The sequence below is a fragment of the Equus caballus genome, chromosome 3 (genome assembly GCF_041296265.1).
Source record: "Equus caballus isolate H_3958 breed thoroughbred chromosome 3, TB-T2T, whole genome shotgun sequence".
Classification (NCBI taxonomy): domain Eukaryota; kingdom Metazoa; phylum Chordata; class Mammalia; order Perissodactyla; family Equidae; genus Equus; species Equus caballus.
The window spans coordinates 760,747-784,920 of record NC_091686.1 but is presented as its reverse complement, the minus strand read 5'-3'; the positions used below and the strand labels follow the sequence as shown (position 1 = coordinate 784,920).

Below are 24,174 nucleotides of genomic sequence, written 5' to 3'. Positions count from 1 at the left end.
AGATTTAAACAGTTTTAAAATACTGGATTTTCTAGGAATGGAAACCATTCAGGGCATGAAGTGGTGAGAGCGTGAGCTACTTACATCAGTAAATAGAGGGACAGGTGTGAGTAACTTTGCAAAGACAGAATCAATAAATTTAGTGATTGGTTTGACACTAGAGAAAGTAAGAAAAAAATTTGCCTCTGAATTACTAAAAGAATCATTCTTTTTTCTACCATCTTCCGTAGAGATAGGTAATCAAGCGAGAAAGCTGGTTTGAATATTATTTGTGTCTTACCCTGCTATATCATCCTTTTAAACTATATATTAGAGTTGAGTCTTTTTCTAGGTAGGCTTAGAACGTCAAATTCTAGAATGTCTACAAATAAGGTGATATCTCTTTATTAAATTACATAAGACAAAAACATCAAGAAAAATAAAATGCATTTATTCTATCAAAAAAAATTACATACAACCAGACTTAATGAAAACATTGATTTTGTATGCAATGTGAGATGTAGTGGAAATCAATAAAAAAACTACAAAACTGAAGGAAGGACAGAAACCTTAACAGAATGTCAGCATTTTCTTCAGTTTGAATCATATTTTAAATCTCATAATACGTAAATTTACATATCCAAAACAGAGGGTAACTCTCATGTATCAGATCATTATAAGATCACATTTTATTCTTCAAGTGAAGGAAGAATACCTGGTATGTTGGTGAAGCCTGAGAATTGCCAATCAGATCTCCTGAATAATCCTATAAAAAATAAAGGAGCTAATGAAAACAAAACTTTGTCATCCATAAGAATTATTAACATATTGGAAAATATCAAACTCTTTAAAGATGGTGTCATTGATGGTTGAGACCAAATTTTGTTCAATTGAGTATCCCCATTGCCTAGCACAGTAGGTAATCAATGATATTTATTAAAGTGAAGGATAAAGGGAGGGCAACCTCACAATCAGGTTATTTTATGAAGTCTTTATGATGCTTGATAAAAATTCAGATTTTAATTCCAAATTAACCCTGGTAGAGCTGAGTGCTTGGTTCAGAATAACTCAGCAGTTACGCTTCCTCTTATTTTACAGTTAGGGGTATTCAACAACAATCTGACAAGTTAAAATTCTTTCTTGTTAGTGCCTGATCTAGAAATAAAAGTCAATCAGATCCATGTATGGAAATTTAAATTTTATATTTAGCCTGAATGCTAATGGATAATTGAATGTTCATATTCTCTTCTACAAAAGAATTTTAAAAGTCTAATATCTTCAAATAGACAGATGATTATATTAAAAGAGACTGTATAAGGGAAAGTTCTAGGTGTTAGGATTTCTGGACTTAGTCTTGTTATGTGAGTCATTTAAGGCCGTCTTTTATTCCAAAGACTTAATAGTGGACTTTTGTTTGTTTCTTATAGTTGAAAATTGGCTTATTTTTTGTTAAGTAGCCTTATTTATTTTTTCCATTAAAAAGGGACACTGAATTCCAGTTGAGAATAACCAATAAAACAGAAAACATTTCAGGTTTCAGATATTCTCCCTTAAATGTACTATTATAGTACCTTCGTCGCCAGTCAGAATTTATTAAGCTAATACCAATACAAATTCCTTGAATTTGAAATATAATATTTGTATTTCCTTTGACTTAGTTTTATGGTACAGACATATCAGTTCAAATAGTTTGATCTATTTTTTAAAATTGTTTAATGATCAGTGTTTCTTCCATTCCGTTTTATTCCTATTTTGTACTGAAAGATGTACCAGATGTTAATTAACCTATTCAAAAAATACTTTTTAAGTGCCTACTGTTAGGACTGCTTTGTTCTAAATGCTTGGTATATAGCTATGAATGAAGCGTCCAAGAACCCTGCTTTCATGGAGTTTAAATTCTGTTGAGGGAGGAAAGACGACAAGAAGTAAATTGGTAACTTATTTTTAGAAAGTGGTAAGAACTTTGAGGAAACAAAACAAAATACTGTAGTGGGAAGTGAGAAGAGCTATTTTCTGCAGCTGATTGGAGGTCATAGTTGACCTGACGCTTGAATGAAATTACAGGAGGTCTCAGGAGAGTGTTCCATTCAGAGAGAATACTTAAGTGACACGTAAATGTTCCAGGAACGAAAGGAAAGCTGGCACTGGGCCAGGTCTTTGGGGCCTTGTGGACCAAGGTAGGGAGTTTGGATTTTATTCTAGATGTAATTGGAAGCTTTAAGGAGACTTGTTAAATAGGATACGCAATTTACCATGCAAAGGCTGTGATAACTTGGACCAGGGCAATTGCTAGGAAATGGAGAGAAGTGGGCATGTTGAGGATATATTGGAGACAAAGTTGACGGGACTTGCTGATAGGAAGAGAAAAAGAAGAACAAAGGATGACTTCTAGATTTGGGGCTTGAACAACTGTCTGGATGGTGACACCATTGAGGTAGGAAAGGAGTAGGAAGAGAAACTTTGGAGTTTTGTTAATTAATAGCTCTGTTTTGGATATGGTACGTTTGAGATGTCCATTTGACACTAAAACGAGATACAAGCTCTGAAGAGACATAGAGCTGGATATCAGTATATCCTCGTTTAAATGCTTTTTAGAAGATAATGGGTAAACGAAGGAATACCTGCCCCAAGTATCCCACCTTTCTTTTTAACGTTATAAATGTAACTGCATTCCAGTCACACTGGCCTCTTTGGGCTCTTCACACGCTCCAGGCACAGTCCCCCTGAGGGCTGTTGCCCTTGCCCCTTCCTCTGCACGGAATGCTCCTCCTCCGGGTATTCCTCAGGGCTCCTGCCCTCACCACCTTCTAGTCTTGCCAAAATGTCACCCTCTCCAGGAAGCCTTTCCTGGCCGCTCTGTGGAAAATTGTAACCCCTCCCTCCAGCACTCTTGACCCCTTTCCCTCTTTTTTTTCTCCATACATTTATCATTGATGTACTGTGCATTTTACTTTTGTGTTGTCTCTAGAGTATTCTCCATTGGTTGTGTTTTGTTCACTGCTATAGCTCATCCCTGGAGCAGTGCCAGTCACACTGCAAATACTCAATGAGTAATTTTGAATGAATAATTTCATTAAGTGAAAAAGTATTCTAATTGATTTAACTAACTGGTTTTTAAGAATTGAGCCCAAATTTAGGACATGTCTTAAATGTATTCAATCATAATCCTAAACCAAAACTTCTGAGTGTCATTCACATGATGAGAACTGATCTAACATTACTTTTGCTCATTTTGATTAAAGTTAAGTGATTGAACTAAAAATTGTTCTGAATCTGTAAAATAGATGGATGCTGATTTCAGTAGGAGACATACTGAGTCCTTATAAATTGTAATTCTTAGTGTTCATATTTCCATTTTTCTAATTCCTGAATTCTGACAACATGCGTTATCTAGAGTATTTATGTTATTTAACATTTAAACAGACCACTGTATCTGTACAGCTTCTCAACATCTTTTTGAATCTTTCTAGTGCTAATTTGTTATGATATGATCAAAGTAAAAGCAACCAATTTAAACAGTTCTCCTTCTAACCTGCTGGAACTTTATCTTCCTCAGCCTGACCTGTCCTTGTCACACCAAAGAAGGACAGTACTATTATAAATTTTTGGTAAAACTGAATTATTTTATAAGCACACATTGCCATATGGCATGTAAAGTGATTAGACATTCTTTGAGTATTCTTCTAAGTCCAGTTCGTGAGTGTTTCTTCTCCATTCCATGTCACTGTGGCAATTGCACTGCAGTGGTGCCCATAGCAAAAGTGATTAGTCCCTGAGTTTTCTGCTTTCTAGCAAAGACTGAGGCATCTATCTTGGTGAGTCATGGATGCCAGATGTGATTCTGGGAAATTTTTTGAATGTTTTTTTATTCGAAATGGTAATTTATATACAAATTACAAAATTGTTACTTTAGCATCTTGGTTTTATACATACTCAGCATTTAAAGTAGACCAGGCTGCAGTCATTTCTTTTGAGAAATACAAATATAAGGAAAAACTAGGATCCTAAATTCCTGAAGCCTTTAAGTACCGTTTTATATATGATAGATTCTTCCCTTTCTAGGTAAGAGGTTTTATTAGTAAAGCTATACCTGTGACATATTGTATTCTCAAAACTATGCTATTCTTTTAATTTTTTAATGGTGCATGGTATTATGAATGTATAATTAGCCCTTTGAATATTAAATTTGAAGTACTCAAAGATTCTACAGGATAATGTTATATTTTACATTATTACATTGCTATTTTATAATTTAACAAGTGATAGTTTTAAGACTTTAATATAACCCACAACTTAATCAGGACACTTCTCTCTCTAAGCCTGCCTTAATTAATAGAATGGATCTGTGATAAGTGAAGCAACTCATATAACTGCCCTGTGAACTTCACCATGCGTTCATCTCATTATTATTTGATCGCCACAATACAAGGAAAGTGATTATTGCAGGATCTTGCCTATTCTTAGACCTTCCAGATGCATACAGCCTGAGAAAGATTAAAAGACAGTGAAATTTATTCCTGTGTTACATTATACCTGAGTGTAATTCCCCGCTATCAGTCAGAGCAGTATAAAAGCCTGAGAATAAATTATGAAGAGCCCAATGTCACCCCCTTTCTAAATGTCCTGCTTCATTTTCAGACAACTCTGACTTTCACTTCAAGCCCATTTTCTTCCATCTGCAACTCTGCATTTTCATTCTTTGTAAATGCCCCATCCATTGATAAGCAAAAGCAAAGATGTACTTCTTGGATGTAAAGAGTTAAGTGATGGATTGGGTAGCAAGGAGGATGGTGGATGGGTGGTGGATGGATGGAGGAAAGTGCTCTTTTACTTATCCCTTTTCCAGAGCAATCCCTTCCCTCAGTGGCTCTAACAAAGCAATCCCATTTTCCTGTTCTTTTCCACAATAGCAAGGCAGTTCCCTTGTATTCCCTGTTACACATAGAGACAAGTGGACATTATATACTTAACCTGCTTAACCTGCCCCTGCCTATTATCATATTACCCCATATAACTAGTGTATTCTTAATTTAATCAATAGTAGAGTTTGTGTTATTGGTGCCATTTAAGGATTTAGGGGTTTAGTGTTTTCCAAATGTTTGTTTGCTGCTTTTTCATGATACTTAACAGAACTTATATTTGGTAGGAACTCTTTTACAGGATGTGTTTTACATTTATCTTAATTAATCCTCCCAAAACTCCCTGAAGTGAGCAGTGTCATTTATCTTTATTATACAGATGTGGTAACAGGGATTCAGAGAGGTTAAGAAACGTGCCCCAAGGGCACAGAGCTGGGAAGTGGCAGAGCTGGAACATGATCTTGGCTGTCTTTCTTCCTCTTTCCTGCCCCTGTACTCCTCCAGCCACCAAATGCCGTGGAGTCTTCCCTTCTTCCTCCTCTTACAGCAGTCCTTCCCCACGGGCACTCGTTTAGCTCGTCTCTCTCCTAGCTCACTGAAAGATTACTGATCTTCTGACTCTGCTCTTGTGCCTCTCCAAACCATCCTCCAGTCTGTAGCGCTGCTTCTACAGAGAGTAAACCTGAAATACTCAACTCCTGTAAGAGCTGCCTGTGCCCTTAGGGACAAGGTCCAGTCTTCACTGTGGCACGCCAGGCCCTTTTAGATCTGGCTTCTCTTTATGTATCTACAACAAGACTTTACCGATAAGCTGATTTATGTACAGTTCTCCAAATATACTCTTTTTTTCTATTTCTCTTCCAAGCCTTTGTGTGTGTAATTCCCTTTGCCTGAAATCCCCTTCTTCCTCTTTTTACTCACCTAATCCCTACTCATCTTTCAGGTCTTTCAATAGTTATTTTTAACAACAGTAACTGACCACAGTAACGGCTCTCTGGAAGTGTTTGCTGGATGGATAAATAAACTGCTTACTTGATTGATTAGATGATTATGTCAGGTGCGGTTTCAAGTTAGACTGACTTGCCAGTTCCCTTTTGTTCTTGTCTGCCTACTCTGTTTTATTGCTTGCTGTACTCTGTTGCAATTATTTATTTACTTCTATTTTTCTCACGTACCTAAGAATTCCTTGGAGATAGAGAGTGTGACTTTTCACATTTATATTTCAGTGTCTAGAATAGTGGTTGCACATAATAAATGCCCAAGAAATGTTTAATGAATGATTCCTTTGAAAAGAGTATGCTTAAATAAATTCTTTTACATTTTTAACAATTTTATTTGCAGTATAATTTGCATACCATGAAAGTCTCCTATTTTAAGTGTACAGTTCAGTGAGTTTTGATAAACTCCGAGACAGTTGTGCAGCCATGACCATGGTCCCAATTTTGGAACTTCCATTAACCCAAAAAGTTCCCTCATGCCCTTAGGTAGTGAGTATCCCCTCCTACCCCCAGCCCCAAATAACCACTAATCTACTTTTTAAAAACTTTTGGTTAAAATATATATAACATACAATTTCCCATTTTAACCGTTTTCAAATGTGCAATTGAGTAGTGTAAATTACATTCACACTGTTGTGCAACCATCTCCACTATCTATTTGCAAAACTTTCATCATCCCAAACAGAAACTTTATAACTGTTAAGCAATTATTCCTCTTTCCTCTCTTTCCCCAGCCCTTGAAAACCTCTAATTTGCTTTCTCTCTCAATGAATTGGCCTATTCTAGGTACTTCACATAAATAGAATTGTACAATATTTGTCCTTTTGTGTCTGGTTCATTTCCCTTAGCATAGTGTTTTCAAAGTTCATCCAGGTTCTAACCAGTATCAGAACTTCCTTTTTGATTATCCATTCATCTGTTGAGAAACTTTTGAGTTGTTTTCACCTGTTAGCTATTGTGAATAATGCTGAAATGAACATTGACATACAAGTATCTGTTTGCGTCCCTGCTTTCAGTTCCTTTAAGTGTATACCTAGAAGTGGAATTGCTGAGTCATCAGGTAATTGTATGTTTAACTTTTTGAGGAATCAAAACTTTTCCATAGCATGCTATGCTGAACCATTTTACATTCCTGCCAGCTATGCGCAAAGGTTCCAGTTTCTCCACATCGTCGCCAACCCTTGGTATTCTTCTTCTTCTTATTATTATTATTATTATTATAGCCTTCTTAGTAGATGTGAAGTGGTATGTCATTGTGGTTTTCATTTGCCTTTCTCTAATGGCTAATGATGTTGAGCTTCTTTTAATGTGCTTGTAGGCCATTTGTATATCTTCTTTGGAGAAATGTCAATTCAAATCCTTTGCTCATTTTCTAATTGGGTTGTCTGTCTTTTTATTGTTGAATTGTTGGAGTTCATTGTATATTCTGGATATTAAACCCTTTATATGGCTATTTAAACATATATATGTTTAAATATGAAAATCTGATTTGCAAATATTTTCTCTCATTCTGTGGGTTGTCTTTTCACTTCCTTGATAATGTCCTTTGATGCACAAAAGATTTTAAATTTAATAAAGTTCAATTTGTCTGTTTTTTCTTTTCTTCCTTCTTTTCATTGTCATATATAAGAATCCAGTAGCAAAGTCAGGAAGATTTTCCCTTGTGTTTTCTACTAAGAGTTTTATAGTTTTAGCTCTTGCATTTAGGTTGATCCATTTTTAGTTAATTTTTTTACATGGCGTGAGTTAGGAATCCACTTGATTGATTTTTTTTTGCACTTGGAAATCCAGTTGTCCCAGAACCATCTGTTGAAGAGACTGTTCTTTCCCCATCGAATGGACTTAGGACCCTTGTCATTTGTCCATAGATGTGTTGTTTACTTCTGTACTCTCAATTCTATTCCATTGGTCTATATGCCTATCCTTCTGCCAGTACCGTATTGTGGTGTTTTTTGTTTTAATTGAGATATAATTGACATATAACATGGTATTAGTTTTAGGTGTGCAACATAATGATTTGATACATATATATATTGTGAAATGATTACTACAGTAATTTTAGTTAAAATCCATCACCACACAGTTACCAATTTTTTTTCATGCAATGAGAATTTTTAAGATCTACTCTCTTAGCAACTTTCAAATGTACAGTGCAATATTCTTAACTATAGTCACAATGCGGTATATTACATCCCCGGGACTTATTTATAACTGGAAGCTTGTACCTTTTGACCCCATTCACCCATTTATTCCAACTCCACCCCCCCGACCCCCTGCCCCGTGCCTCTGGCAACCACTAATTTGTTCTCTGTATCTACGAGTTCAGTTTTTTTCAGATTCCACATATAGGTGGATCATATAGTATTTATTTGTCTTTGTCTGACTTATTTCACTTAGTATAACACACCCAGGTCTATCCATGTTGTCGCAAATGGCAGGATTTCCTTCTTTTATATAACTGAAAAATATTGCATTGTATGTATACATATTTTTTATATATATATATATATATATATATATATATATATATATGTATATCACATTTTCTTTTTCCATTCATTCATCAATGGACATTTAGGTTGTTTCCATGTCTTGGCTATTGTAAATAATGCTGCAGTGAAGATAGCAGTGCAGATAACTTTTCGAGATAATGATTTCATTTCCTTCAGATAAATAACCAGAAGTTGAATTGCTGGATTATATGGTAGTCCTATATTTCATTTTTTGAGGAATCTACATACTGTTTTCTATAGTAACTGCACCCATTTACATTCCAACCAACAGTGCAAAAGTGTTCCTTTTCCTCTACATGCTTGCCAACACTTTCTTGTCCTTTTGATAATAGCCATTCTAACAGATGTGAGGTGATATTTCATTGTGGTTTTGATTTGTGTTTCCCTGATTAGTGATGTTGAGCACCTTTTGATGTATCTGTTGGCCATTTATATGTCATCTTTGGAAAAATGTCTATTAAGTTCCTCTGCCCATTTTTTAATCAAGTTGTTTCTTTTCTCGTGAGTTCTTTATGTATTTTAGATATTGACCCCTTATCAGATGTATGATTTGCAAATATTTTCTCCCATTCTGTAGGTTACCTTTTCATTTTATTGGTGGTTGCCTTTATTGTACAGAAGCTTTATAATTTGATGTAGTCCCATTTGCCTATTTTTGTTTTGTTGCCTTTGTTTTTGGTGTCAAATAAAAAACAATTATTATTCTTGATTATTCATTGCTGGTATACAGAAACACGACCAGTTTTTCTCTATTGATCTTGTACCCTGTACCTTCATTGAATTCATTTATTATTATATCTATAATAATAGACATATTTCTTTTTTTCTGGGATTCTTTGGGGTTTTCTCTGTATAGGATCATGTTATCTGCAAATAGAGACAATTTTACTTCTTCCTTTCTAATTTGGGTACCGTTTATTTCTTTTCTTGTTTAATGGCTCTGGCTAGAACTGCCAGTACAATGTTGAATAAGCAGTGGTGAAAGTGGGCATCTTTGTCTGGTTCCTGAACTTAGCTGGAAAGTTTTCAGTCTTTCACCATTGAGAATGATGTTAGCTGTGGGTTTTTCTTAAATGCCGTTTATCATGTTGAGGAAGTTCTCTTCTATTTCTAGTTTTATGAGAGATTTTATTGATAAGATAAACCCTTTCTTGAGAAAAGGTATTAGATTTTTGTCAGATGCCTTTTCTGTGTCACCTGAGATGATCATGTGGGTCATTATTCTTCATTCTATCGCTGTGATATATTACCTTGATTGATTTTCTTATGTTGAATCACCCTTGCCTTCCTGGGATAGATCCTACTTGGTCACAATGTATAATCATTTTAATACTCCATTGGATTCAGTGTATTAATATTTTGTACGGGATTTTGCATCAGTAATCATAAAGAATATTGGTCTATAATTTTCCTTGGATGTCTTTACTGACTTTGGTATCAGGATAATGCTTGCCTCATGGAATGAGTTAGAAAGTGTTCTCTTCTGTTTTTGGAAGAGTTTGAGAATTTGGTGTTAATTATTATTTAAATTTAGTAGAATTCACCAGAGAAGCCATCTGCTTGTACTTTTCTTAGTTGGGAAGTTTTTGATTACTGATTCAATCTCTGCTTGTTATACATCTGTTGAAATTTCTATTTCTTCTTGAGTCAGTTTGGATAATTTGTGTGTTTCTAGGAATTTTTCCATTTCATCTAAGTTATCTGATTTGTTGGTGTTCAAACTGTTCTCTTATCCTGCTTTTTATTTCTCTAAAGGTGGTAGTAATACACCCACTTTCATTTTTTTTTTTTTTAGGACGATTAACCCTGAGCTAACTATTGCCAATCCTCCTCTTTTTGCTGAGGAAGACTGGCCCTGAGCTAACATCCATGCACATCTTCCTCTACTTTATACGTGGGACGCCTACCACAGCATAGCTTTTGCCAAGCGGTGCCATGTCCGCACCCGGAATCCCAACTGGCAAACCCAGGGCCCCCGAGAAGCAGAATGTGTGAACTTAACTGCTGCGCCACCGGGCCGGCCCCCCACTTTCATTTCTGATTTTAGTGTTTTACGTCGTCTTCTTTTCTTTGTCAGTCTAACTAAAGGTTTGTCAATTCTTTTGATCTTTTCAAAAAAGTCACTTTTACTATCATTGGTCCTATTTTCTAACTTGAGAGTATAGTCTTTACTATTTTTTCTTTTTCTTGCTTTGGGTTTAGTTTGCTTTTTTTCCTAATGCCTTGGGTTATTGATTTGAGATCTTTCTTCTTCTTTAATGCAGGCATTAAATTTACAGCTAAAAATTACCTCTGGGCACTGCCTTTACTGCATCCCATAAGTTTGGGTATGTTATGTTTTTGTTTTCATTCATCTGTTAAGTAATTTGTTTTCCCTAGTGATTCTTTTTTGCCCCGTTAGTTGTTTAAAAGTGTATTGTTTAATTTGCATATATTTGTGAGCATTTCTGTTCCTTTTGGTATTGATTTCTAGCTTCATTCCATTGTGGTCAGAGAAGACAGTGTGTATGATTTCAGTCTTTTTAAATTTATTGAGACTTGTTTTGCGGCCTAACATACGATCTACCCTGGAGAATTTTCCATGTGCACTTGAGAATGTGTATTCTGCTGTTGGTGGTTAGAGTGTTTTACACATGTCTATTAGGTCTAGTTGGTTTTTATTGTTAAGTCCTCTATTTCATTTTTAATCTTCTATCTAGATGTTCTATCCATTACATAAAGTAGAGTATTGAAGTCTCCAACTATTACTGTAGAACTGTCTGTTTCTCCCTTCAGTTCTGTCAATGATTGCTTCAGATATTTTGGGGCTCTTTTTTTGATGCATGTATGTTTACAATTGTTGTATCTTCTTGGTGAATTGACCCTTTGTCAATATATAATGTCCTTTTTTGTCTCTTGCAACAGTTTTTGACTTAAAATGTATTATCTCTGATGTTAGTGTAGCCTCCCCATCTTATTCTGGTTACTGTTTATGTGGACTATCTTGATCAGTCCTTTCACTTTCAACCCATTTGTGTCTGTGGATGTACACTGTCTCTCTTATAGATAGCATATAGTTAGACCAAATTTTTTTTAAAATCCATTCTGCCAATCTCTGCCTTTTGATTGGAGAGTTTAACCCATGTACACTTAAAGTGGTTTCTGATAAAGAGGGACTTTTTATACCATTTTGCTATTTGTTTTGTATATGTCATTTAGCTTTTTGTCCTTATTTCTTCTTTCTTTTGTGTTTGCTTGATTTGTAGTGAACTCTTTTGATTCCGTTCTCATATCTTTCTGTATATATTCTATAGATTTTGTGTTTGTGTTACCATGGGGATTACATTTAAGTACCTAAAGTTAAAACATTCTAATTTGCATTAAAACCAACAACATAGCATACAGACATTTTGCTGCTGTGCAGCTCTCCTTCCTTATTTTGCTGTCGCAAATTACATCTTTATACAATGTGTGCCCAATAAAAAAGAGGTATAATTATTTTTATGCATTTGTCATCAGTCATAGAAGAAATAAAAAGTAGAGTTACAAAAAAAAAAAAAACCAATAATACTGGCTTTTATATTTGACCTGGTATGTACCTTTACCAAAAATCTTTTTTCTTTATATGAGTTTGAATAACTGTCTAATGTCCCCTCATTTTTCTCATAGGGCAGGTCTAATAGTAACAGACTCCCTCAACCTTTGTTTATCTGGGAATGTTTTTAATTCTCCCTCACTTTTGAAGGACAGTTTTGCCAGCTATAGAATTCCTGGGTGACAGTGTTTTTCTTTTAGTGCTTTAAATATGTCATCCCACTGCCTTCTGGCCTCCTTGGTTTCTGATGAGAAATTGAGTGTTAGTCTTCTTAAGTATTGCTTGTTTGTGATGAGTTGCTTTTCTCTTGCTGCTTTCAAGATTTTCTTTTTCTTTGGCTTTCAACAGTTTTATTATAGTGTCTTTCAGTATGAGTTTCTGAGAGTATCCTACTTGGAATTTGTTGAGCTTCTTGGATTTGTAGATTCATATCTTTCCTCAAATTTGGGAGGTTTTTGGCCATTATTTTTTCAAATGTTTCTTCTCTCTCTTTCTCTTCTTCTGGCACTTCTGTGATGTATATATTGATCCACTGATGGTATCCCACACATCCTTTATGCTCTGTTTACTTTTCTTCATCCTTTTTTCCTTCCATTGTTCAGTCTCAGTAATTATTGTCAATTGTCCTATCTTCAAGTTCACTGATTGTTTCTCCTGCCTACTCACATCGGCTGTTGAACTCCTCTGGTGAACTTTTCATTTCAGTTATTGTACTTTTCAGCTCCAGAATATCTATTTGGTTCCTTTTTATAATTTCTTTATTGATATTCTCATTTTGTTTATACATCATTTTATGGATTTCCTTTAGTTCTTTGTGGGTTTTTTTTAAGCCAGCTGAGCATATTTAAGACAGTTGTTTTAAAGTCTTTGTCTACTAAGTCTCATATCTGGGTTTCCTCCAGGATGGTTCAATCAGTTAATTTTATTCCTTTGAATAGGCTCTCCTTTTCTGTTTCTCTATATGCTTTGTGATTTTTTTGTTGTAAACTAGACATTTGAATACTATAATGTGTTAACTCTAGAAATCAGATTCTTATCCTTTCCTAGGGTTCTGGGCTATGGTAGTCCATTTGTTTGGGTGTTTTTCCAAACTGTTTTCTCCAAGGTGGTATTCCTTATCATGTACACTCACTGAAGTCTCTCTTCTTTTAGCTCCTGTTCCACTAATGTTTGACAGAGATGTCCTTGACTACCAGGAGCATTAAAAAAAAAGCATAGGAAAAAAAGCACCCCTTATACTTGTCTGTATCTTGACTCTGCACTGAGTCATTCCTTCAGAACTTAGCCCATCTTCCACTGAGTCTAGGGAGTGATCCAAGGTGAAACTTAGGGTCTTCCTGGGTCTTTTCTGGCATATGTCTTGCTCTGGGCATGTGGCTTCCTAAATCAACCCCCTCATCCATCCTCATACACAGGTGTCTTTAAATGTCCTAATTGCCCAAAGAATCTCCCTCAGCTTTTCCTCCCATGCCTTAGGCAGCCAATTATATGTCTTGACTTATAATCTTTTGTCCTAAGCATCTGTGAGCCTTGCAGTGTTTTTGAGCAATGCCAATTGCATTTCTGGCCTGAGTTTCAAGTTAGCTGGAGAAAACACAAGCACCTTGCATCTGTTTTTCAAGTAACTCCTAGAAAAGAAATATACACTAATTTGCAAATAAGGTCTGCTCTGTTCCCTCTGGGTCCGGGGTCTCACACTGAGAACACAGGCCATCATTGTTTTAGCACTGCTATCACGCCTGAGAGGGGTAGGGCAAGGGCACATACAAGTGCTATAAAGTTTTCCTGCCATTTTCAACTTGCCTTTTTTTAGTTCAACATTTGCTTAGTTGCTACAGACCTTTGACTGTTTTCAGAGTTCTGACAGAGTTGTTTCTGTCAGTTTCTGCTTGGTTTTTTTTTAACGTCTGTGAGGGAACCAAAGCCTGAGCTGCCTAGCCTGCCATTTTGCTGATGTCACCTGATGTACTTTCCTCTATAGTTTTGCCTGTTTTAGAAATTTTATATAAATGGAGTCATACAATATTCCTGACTTTTTACAGTTAGCATTATGTTTCTGAAGTTCATTCAATTTGTAATACCTATTAGTAATGGTTTCTGTTTATTGCTGGGTGATATTCCATTGTCTGAGTATACCACACTTTGTTACACATTGATGAACATTTTAGAATGTTTCTAGTTTGGAGCTGTTGTGGATAATCCTGCTATAAACATTTGCTTATACAACTTTGTGTAGACATATGGTTTCATTTTTCCATGGTTTTGACTAGGAGTGAAATTACTAGGTCTATGTAGTAAGTCTATGCTTAACATTTTATGAAATACCAAACTGTTCCCCAAAGTGGCTTTTTAAGTTATTACCAGCAATGTGTGAGGATTCCAGTTTCTCCACGTCCTTGTCAACATTTGGTATTGTCATTCTTTTTTATTATACCCACTCTGTTGAGTGTATACTGATATCTTAATTTGCTTTTTATTTGCATTTCCCTTATGACTGATGGTGCTGAGCATCTTTTCATGTGTTTATTTGCCATTTGTGTATTTTCTCTCTAGTGAAATGTCTATTTTAGTTATTTGTCCATTTTTTTAAATTGGTTGTGTGTCTTCTTATTATTAAGTTCTATAATTCCTTGTGTATTCTAATTATAATTCTAATGTAGAGTTCTAGTTCTTTGTATATTCTTGACATAGATCTTATATCAGATATGTGACTTGCAAATTTTTTCTCTTAGTCTGTGGCTTGTCTTTTCATTTTCCTAATAGAGCCTTTTGAAGAGCAAAAGTTATAAATTTTTATGAAGTCCAGTTTATCAGATTTTGCTTTAATGGATTGTGCTTTTAGTGTAATGTCTAAGAAATCTTTGCATAACCCAAGAACAGGAAGATATTCTGCTATGATTTCTTCTATACATTTTCTAATTTTAACTCTTACATTTAGGTCTATGATCCATTTCAAATTAATTTTAAATAAGTTCTTGAGTGTTATGTGTTATCAACAACATGTATTTTTTCTCAACTCAGAGCATTGTATTATTTAGAGTATTTTCTACTTGTAATATTTGTATGTAAGGAGAGTAATATCACATAAAATGGAACATATTTAAGAGATTATACTAATATTGACTGATGGTTATTTGCTGTAGCTCAGAGTGAGGAAGAAGCTGCAGGAATTTCTCAGTTGTCAGAGTTGAAATTACAGACTCAAGTGTCAGTATTATAATATAGCTGACAGTTCTTCACCCACATAAAGATGTATAATTTGCATAGAAACAAGACTTTAAGAAATGAATCATAGACCAAAGAAAGAAAATCTCTGAAATTACTTGCTGTAGGACTTTTTTTAAGTTTCTTTGCACCTAGATTCAACTGTTTGTTTAATATAGAACAAAATGTATTTTCTGTAACCTTGACTCATCATACAGGGAAATAACATGATTTATCAAGGAACTAAGAAAAAATTATACTCCTGTGTTAAGGAGATGGCCTTTGGATGAGAGTAACATTAGCAGATTTTATTGTACTTAGCAAAAATGGTGATTAACCAAATGAAATGGAACATGATTGAAAGCTTTTTCACATACTAACACTATTATTTTGCAACATTTACTGGTAGGCCAATATAACAATATGGTGAATGGTATGTCTTAAATGTTTTTGTGGATATCTAAATTAATAAGGCACTATTTAATCTGCAGTGAAGCCACACAGATGTGAATATCACAGTTCATTGACTTTTGAAATGTCAATTAAGGCCTTTGTGTGATAAAGAATACATTTGTTTTCCTGTTGGAGGAACACAATAAAGAGAACCATTTCCTTAAAGCAACAGGGAGGCCACTCTACTTGTTTTGTGCATTAGAAAACTGAGCGTATGGACTAAAGCAGCTTGCCTGTGGTCCTGAAGTTAGACCGTTCTTGGTATGAATCCAAGCTCATCCCTAACTAACTTTATGAACTTATGAAAGTTACTTGACCATTCTATATCATGGTTAGTAAATACAGTGTTAATATACTTTGCTAAACGAAAAATTTTAGAGTGAATGTTCACATTTCTCACACTTGAACTGATCAACTCAGAATAAGATAAAAAGTCCTATTTGAGGATATATTCTTCATTACTGCTTACTCCCTTTAAATCCAGAGGAAAACGATATTCTCCAGCTGTTTGCTAGCTCTCTAATTCTAGTTGAACCCTTCAAAAACACATGTCAGTTTCAATAAGGGAAGGAGATAGCCTTGGATAATAAACCTAGAGAGACCTGAATTCAAAGCCCAGGTTTACCTGCCACTTACTGGCTTTTCACCTAGATGATTAATATCACCAAGCATCAGTGTCCTCATCTGTAAAATGAGAATAATATTATTTACTTCATGGTTTTTGTCAGAATTAAATGTGCAAGTGTGTATAAAAGAACCTCTACTAGGACTTAGCAGATGTTAAGGAATTACCTGTTCTCTTCTTCCAGCCCAAGTCATCCCCCTCCTGTGTATCAGACTGGAAAAAACTTGAGAACCGCAGCTCTAGGTATCATATATTTATTAAAATTGAGACAACTCCATGTCTAGATATTTCCTCCCCTTTTTCTTCTGTGATTTTTTTTCAGTGCTTATGAACACAATTGAAATGTGTTGACGAAAATAATCCATAACCAATCTATAAATGAAAATTTGGGAGAGTTTATTCTGAGCTAAAATGTGAGGACCATGGCCCAGGGCCTTTCTTCCCAAAGGAAGAAAAGGCACCAAAGAAGTGGGGTGTACAGAGCGGTTATATACCCCCAAATAGGATGTTTCACATATGATTGAAATGTCCCTTTTACAATAGTCACGAGGCCGCTCTGTCAGCGCAGCGATTGATGGAAACAGCAGGTAGGTCTGCTGTCTCGGTGACCACAGCAGGGTGGCAGGTCTGTTGTCTTGAGCTGGGTGGTCACAGGTGAGCTGGGTGGTCAAAGGCGAGTGCAGCAATCAGTTCCTAGCCTAGGGAAAGATACTTATCCTTCAGGAAATGCCAATGTGGGGGGAAGTTGCACCTTTATCTTAAGGCCATTTGTTCTTGCCATAGTAAATGTTTAAAGCAGATATACAATGCATGCTCAACGGCCATGGTCAGGCCCTTTTGGAAAAAACAAAGTCAGGCCGAATTACGTTTACACCAAATGGCTTCCTTGTATACTGCAATATATACTATTGCTTGCCATTTCTATTTGTCAAATGTCTATATAAATGTGATAGTAAATGATGTTTCAATTATTTTGTGGATGAATAACCCTTTAAATCTCTCTGGTATCCAGAGATAAACTGCTGCTCTAATGCAGGAGGTGGTTGGAAAGCCTTACATCAGTACTCTGACGTTGTGCAGTGACTTATGCCTAACAAACTGAATAATTACCTGGTTCTGGCCATTCCTAAATGAGAACCATTCCTAAATAGAGCCGACATGGTTGAAGGAACATGTGACTGGTGTCAAGTTTTGGTTCTTCCTCACCATGTGATCCTGGACAAATAATTTAAGCTTTCTGGGCCTGAATTTTCTATCTATAAAATGATGGCGGTAAGGGACATAATTTTTATGGCCCTTTGTATTTCTAACATTATATAATTTGAAATCAGTGAGAAATTAATGTAATCAAACCTGATTGTTATGTTTTGTTGACTATTTAAAATAAAGGGATTAATAGTTAGGAAAGTATGTGAAAAAAACACTAGTATTAGGAGAGATCCTTATACTTCTTTAGGTAGAACATTTTGTTTTTAATTAATGCCCATGGAATAATTGCAGAGATCACAGCTGCCTTAGAATTCAGTGTTCACTTTGCTTATGAACTTAACAAGTTCATAAAGTTCCATTTCCTATTTCTGCTTTGAAAAGGGTAGATAATAAAGATTTTAATCTTGAAAATGAATATCTTGTAAGAGTGATGGTATTATCACTGTTACCAGCTGTTTATTTCATCCATCCCCGTCCTTCTGACAAGAAGTTCACAGCCAACCAGTGAAACAGAATTCAGCCAGAGCTAGAAAAAATGAACACTCTTTCAGACATTCCGTACAGAAGAATCTTCTATTAATATTTTGAGAGAGGAAATGCAGTTCTTAAAGACAGGGAGCTGATACCTGAGAGCTTGGTGTCCTAATAACTCGTTGGGTATTTGTAAAGTTGCACATTTGGTTGTTTAATAACTGACCTAAGTAAATTGTCACCCCACTGGAAATTATGACTACTCTACAATTGTGAAGGGAATTAAAGATGTTTAGCTTCTGAGAAAAAGTGCTAATTAGCTCATTGATTGTACAATCAAATGCCTAAAAACTTCTAAAGTACTTTTTTCATGGAAATTTTTAAATTAGCACTACTAGAATATTTACTTTTCAAAAGAATATTTCAAATTAGTCTACATACTTCTGAAATTTGTCCTTTTTTTAATACTTTTAAATAACCCATGTTTATTTAAAATGTTGCCAATTATAAATGGATCTCAAAGTTGAATCTCCCAAAGCTACATATTTCAACAAAAGATGAATATAGGCAGAAGCTGTAGGAAAACCCTAATTAGTGGTTATTATCAATGTCCATTTTTTTTTTTTTTTTTTAAGATTTTATTTTTTCCTTTTTCTCCCCAAAGCCCCCCGGTACATAGTTGTGTATTCTTCGTTGTGGGTTCTTCTAGTTGTGGCATGTGGGATGCTGCCTCAGCGTGGTCTGATGAGCAGTGCCATGTCCGCGCCCAGGATTCGAACTAACGAAACACTGGGCCGCCTGCAGCGGAGCGCGAGAACTTAACCACGGGGCCAGCCCCTATCAATGTCCATTTTAATTCTGGTCGTTTTCCGCTATCTTTGGAGGTAACACCCTCATTCGTGCTCTTCACAGGAAACTAAAGGACCACAGCCCTTCCCTGCTCTTTTGGAGTGGCCACTCTTGGCTTATGTAAATACAGCTATCTTTGACATCATAGCATCACATTTGACAACTTTGAATATTCATCGTCCTAACAATAACTACTATTTATTAAGCTTGTATATGCCAAGCACGATGCAAAGGGCAGTGGTAGAATGTAGGTTCTGGAGTCAGGCTGCCTGAGCTGTATTCTGGCTCTGCCTCTTACTAACTCGGTGATTATGGGCAGTTACTTAACCTCTGGGTGCCTTTGTTTCTTCTGTTAAATGGGGTAATAGCATAGGATAATAACACAATAGGGGTTATTATGAAGATTAAAGGAGATAACACATGTATAAAACATAACAGTTTTTGAACATAGTAAACACTCAGTGAATGCTTCCTAGTATCATCATCATCATTCAACATTGTCAAGATAATGTTGGAATGCTGTGTGCATTTTACAGATAAAGAAACTAAGGCAAGAAATGGAAAGTAACTTGCCCATGGTCAGACCGCTAGCAAGTGATAGCTGAGATTTGAACTCAGGTCCTTCTGACACCTCAGCCCATGTTCTAAAACTGTACTGTGGCCTTAGTAGAAGTGGACTCTTGATAGCGTTTTAGAATGATATATGTGGAATCTTGTCTTTTCATTTTATGGATGGAAAAACTGAATTGACCGAACACCTTAGTAAGTGAACAGTTCAAAAGCACAATCTTTCCCATTCCTGATCCACTGGCCTTTCTCCTGGCCCCAGACACATGCACATATCCTGAGAATTCTTTGGGACAGCTTTCATGATATCTGTATTGATTCTGACCTCTGCCAAAATATAAAATACTGGATTGTTAGCATGTAATTAAAGCTTTTGAGTCTAAAGATTTCATCCTTAAACTAATTTTACTTGTACTGTCATTTTATGCTTCCTTGTTCTTATCAAATAAGAGTTTGAGCCATTTTGCTGCCCTTTTTGCTTAAATGTGGATTTTCCTGTTTAAATACCTTTCTGTTCTTTTGATGTTACAGCCTTATTTTGGATGCAAGATTGTATTAACGGAAAGAAACTAGCAGCCACTTTTCCCTACCCTGTTGGGTGGATATTAATAAATGTATAAAGCAAAAAATAGGATTTTGTTTTAGCTTCTTGTTTATTTTGGAATTCAGGTTATGGATTTAACTTAGCTGGTAATTTGTCTTAATAGGTTACTTTACTAGTAGGATTAAAGACCACTGAAAGAAAAAAATTTAGTCTCTTTCATTGAGATGAGATAATCTTAAAATGATCCCACACACAGTTTCATGTTATATTGAGTGCCCTCAGCAAGCAAATACACAAAGTAATACTCTTTGACTATCACTCAACTCTGGAAAATAAGAAGGGTTTCTAAAGTAAGCTAACCAGTTGCACAACAAGTAGAATAGACTTAAGTCTTTTTTTGCTGTTTTACCAACATGGTCTTAAATAATGTATGGTTTGATTTTTAAAAATGTGTTCAGAAATTTTAAAGCATTGTTAATAGAGATATTTTCTGTTCATTTTATATGATAGATGAACATTATATAAAAATTATATCCATGCATAGTGAAATAAACATACAGTGTTTATTTTTGGTAAGGAAAGCTAAAAGAATTATAATTTCACAGCACATTTGATAATTAATAAAAAATAATAGACATAGAGTTTTAGATTTAATCATAAGACTCTTAAGAACGTCTAGTCCAACCTTCCTCTTCTCACCCTCTTCCCAGCTTCAGAAAGTAAGACAGACAAGGCCTTTGCCATGTAGAGTGTGGAGGAGACATTTCCACCACCATCTGCCCTACTGGTGCCTGGGCTGGATTTGGGCCTCTTTCCCCCAGTATTTCCCAGCTCACGGAAACAGTTGGCTTTTGCCTTTATTCACATAGTAGAGAGAGCAGGGAAAACTCAGAACGCAAAGTTGAATAGGTCATTACTTTGCTTTGTAAAATTCTTAATTAGGAAAAAAATCATTAAGACATAGTAGTCAAAGAATCAGTATATTCAGCAAAACAGAAAAGCATCAGCAGGTAAGTATCCTGGAGACATTATTGAAGCCTGATGGATATTTAGGATTGAAATGACAAGAAAAAATATTTCATCATTTCAATAAGAACAATAAATAGAATTGACAATATAAAAAGAAGTCATCGTGAAAGTCCTGTTTCATGGCCTGCTACTCACAAAGCCTAAACTTATGTGAGTAAAGCAAATTTGGTTAGCTTTCTATATCCTTGGCCCCACCTCGCACTTTCCAGGATTACCATGTCTGATAGTAACCAGCAGCATCTTAAAGAATTATAGTTTTTCTCTTCTGATCATGTTCATCTTCTGTGACAATATGTGTTTCTTGTCATTGAAATCTGTTAAGGCCCTGACACTTTGTAGACTTGTCTTCAATGGCATTTGTTTATTCATACTATATTTATATGGGTATAACTTAAAGATCAGCCTGTGTGCTATTTAATATCTGAAGCAAAATAAGTAAACTGATGTACATATTCATAATTCTGTCTTTGATGTCATTTAAAAATGAATATTGTGAAGAAATTAAGTTTATCCTTTCCACATGATAATGTGATAATATATTCTTTTTCCTTTTTTTTCTTGAATTTCTAATTGATATAGCACCTGTTTCTCATTGTCATAATTTGGTTTATGAGCATTTTAAAAAGCTAAAGAAATCTAAATATTTTAAGGCATGCCCTCTATTTTTTATACTAATCATCATTTATTTTAAAATTATGAATTTTTTTTTTCCTAGAAAAACTAATCTGGCTATTATATTGCAGTAGTTTTTATATCATATTTAATTAATTTTTGTGCCATTTAATTCTCTTATGTTAGTGATGTGTTCTTCTGAAAAGTGTAAAGTGATATACTTTATATATTACAGTGAAAGTAAAAGTGAAGTGGATTTTTGGTAAATTTTTTTTATTTTAGTGTGTATATTTCTAGCTGTTTATTAATAATGAATCACAAAAAAATGTAGTTTTATATGTGAATACATTATCTGTCATATGTCTTACATATCTCTTGACAAATGTGATGGGAAAGCTGTTACTTCTACGTATATTCTGGGTCTATTTTAGTGAGAAATGAAGTTTTAGAAATCCTGTGTAGAATTCTTTTAGTCTTTGGTCCTACATGTTAAAAGAAAGCCTTGAATTCTGTTTAGAACTTTCTACTGTTAATTAGTTATGTCACTTGTAGTATTTATATCTTGTATATGCTATAGCCACCATGAGTAAATTTTCCAGATGGTGGAAGGAGGCATTTTGACTTATTCCCCATGTGAGCTGTCATGACATGTTCTACTCTATAATTCAGAAATCACTGATGTATTTTTGTTACTGAACTCGCAGTTCCAGGTTACAGATCAAAATATTTAACCATTCTACTTACAATAGTTTTTTCTCCACCTATGGAGTAGCATTCATCAAATCCTAAATTGTTGCTTTCATTTTTCATGACCAAATGTTTCAGTGTTGCCTACTGGAAGCACTACAGTGGGTCCTGGAAGTGAGAACTCTGAAGAAAAAGCATCCTGTCTTTCTGGGAGTTACGCATTTTTTCACTCTATTGTCCACCTGCTGAGCACAGTATAACGCTCTCTTAAGTACATACAGCAGCATACCACAGTGATGGAGGGGATATACAGGGATAATGAACTGCTTTACAATTTTTTCCAAATTCTTTCCCCCACATTTAACTTTCACAGTGCCCCCTTGCAGTAGCCAAATTATGTTCCTTTTGATCATTTTACAGGTAAAGATAAATAATACAGGACATATTGAATTTCTTTTCTGAAAACTATGGATCAATCATTCAGTAGTGGTGTGGGTCAACTGGATATATGCATCTGTAAAAAAAGTACAGTTAGGATCATAACTGACATCTTATGCTAAAATAAGTTCCAGGTGAATCCAAGACTTAAAAGCCAAAACAATAATAATATCCCAAAATACTGTGAATTGGAAAAGCCTTTATAAGTTATAAGCAAAACCTAGAAGCTGTAAAGGAAAATATTAATAAATCACAGGCAAAAGAATAATTTACTTAATGTAGAAAAGACTCCTACAAATTGATAAGAAAAAGATCCACAATGTCATTAATAAGAAAACTAAAAATTAAAACCACAGTGACATACCATTTTCACTTATCAGAGTGGCAAAAATTAAAATAACTTGATAATTCACTTATTGATGCAACCTCTCTGGCAAAGATTCTCAAAAGCATGGTCTAAAGTGTAGACCCAGTGGGGGCGGGAGGGCTTCCTGCAACTCTTTCAGGGGGTCCACAAGGTCAAAACTATCTTCATAATAATGCTAAGATACTATTTGCCTTTTCCACAGTGTTGACACTTGCTCTCATAATGTAAAAGCAATGATCTGTAAAGCCGCTTGCCATTTAGCACAAATCAAAGCAGTGGCACCAAATTTTATTAGCATTTGTTGTATTCTTCACCACCATAGTGTTATTCTTCACCACTCACAGTGTTAAAGAAGAAGAAGGAGAAGGAGGAAGGAAATAAGAATAGTTTCACTTAAGAATGTTTTTGATGAAACAGCAAAAAACAATGATTTTGTTAGCTCTCAGCCCTTGAGTACACACCTTTTTAAATCCGTGTTGGGAAATAAGAAATATGCCTAAAACACTTCCGCAGAGTATTGTGGTTGTTTTGATGAAAAGCACTGGTGTGTCTGAGTTGCCAGCTGAACTAACCACTTTTTTTTTTATGTAATACCATTTTTTACTTGAAAAAACAACTGACAGCCAAACTATGATTATTCTGACTTGGGGATTTGGTAGACATTTTCTCTAAAAGGAACAAAGTAAGCTTGTCAGTTCAAGAAAACAACTGACAAGAAGGTGCCAATGATAAAATTCGATCTTTCAAGCAAAAATTGGAACGTTGGAAAACTTTTATCTACTTCCATGAACTGAAAGCTTCCCACTACCTAAAGACTTTTTGGGTGGGATTGGTGGTGATATTAACAAATGTGAATTTGTGATATTGTGTAGTGAAATGTTTCAGCATTTGGAAGATCTACATAACTCGGTGAACCAGTATTTTCTAAGTCAAAGTTGTAATTGCTAAAACACTCACTCAAAGTGTAAGACAGACTACTGGATTTTAACTAGCAGAGTAGAAAAAGTTCGTTGATATGGCTTTAGATTCTTCATTGCTTTCTTCATTAACCTTTAAGGACTTACCACTTACTGAGTTTTGGTGGTAATATGGAAGAATATCCAGAGTTATCTGAAAAGACTGTTAAAGTACTACTTCCAGCTATATATTTTCATATTTCTCAACCAAATCAACAAATTGAATACAAAAGCAGTATG

At 35.1% G+C, this 24,174-nt stretch overlaps 1 protein-coding gene across 1 annotated transcript in view; it reads left to right on the top strand.

Annotated features, from left to right (window-relative positions):
• Positions 1–24,174, top strand: part of ITFG1 (integrin alpha FG-GAP repeat containing 1) — a 266,617-nt gene that overhangs the window by 93,415 nt on the left and 149,028 nt on the right. The gene's annotated exons all lie outside the window — the stretch shown is intronic.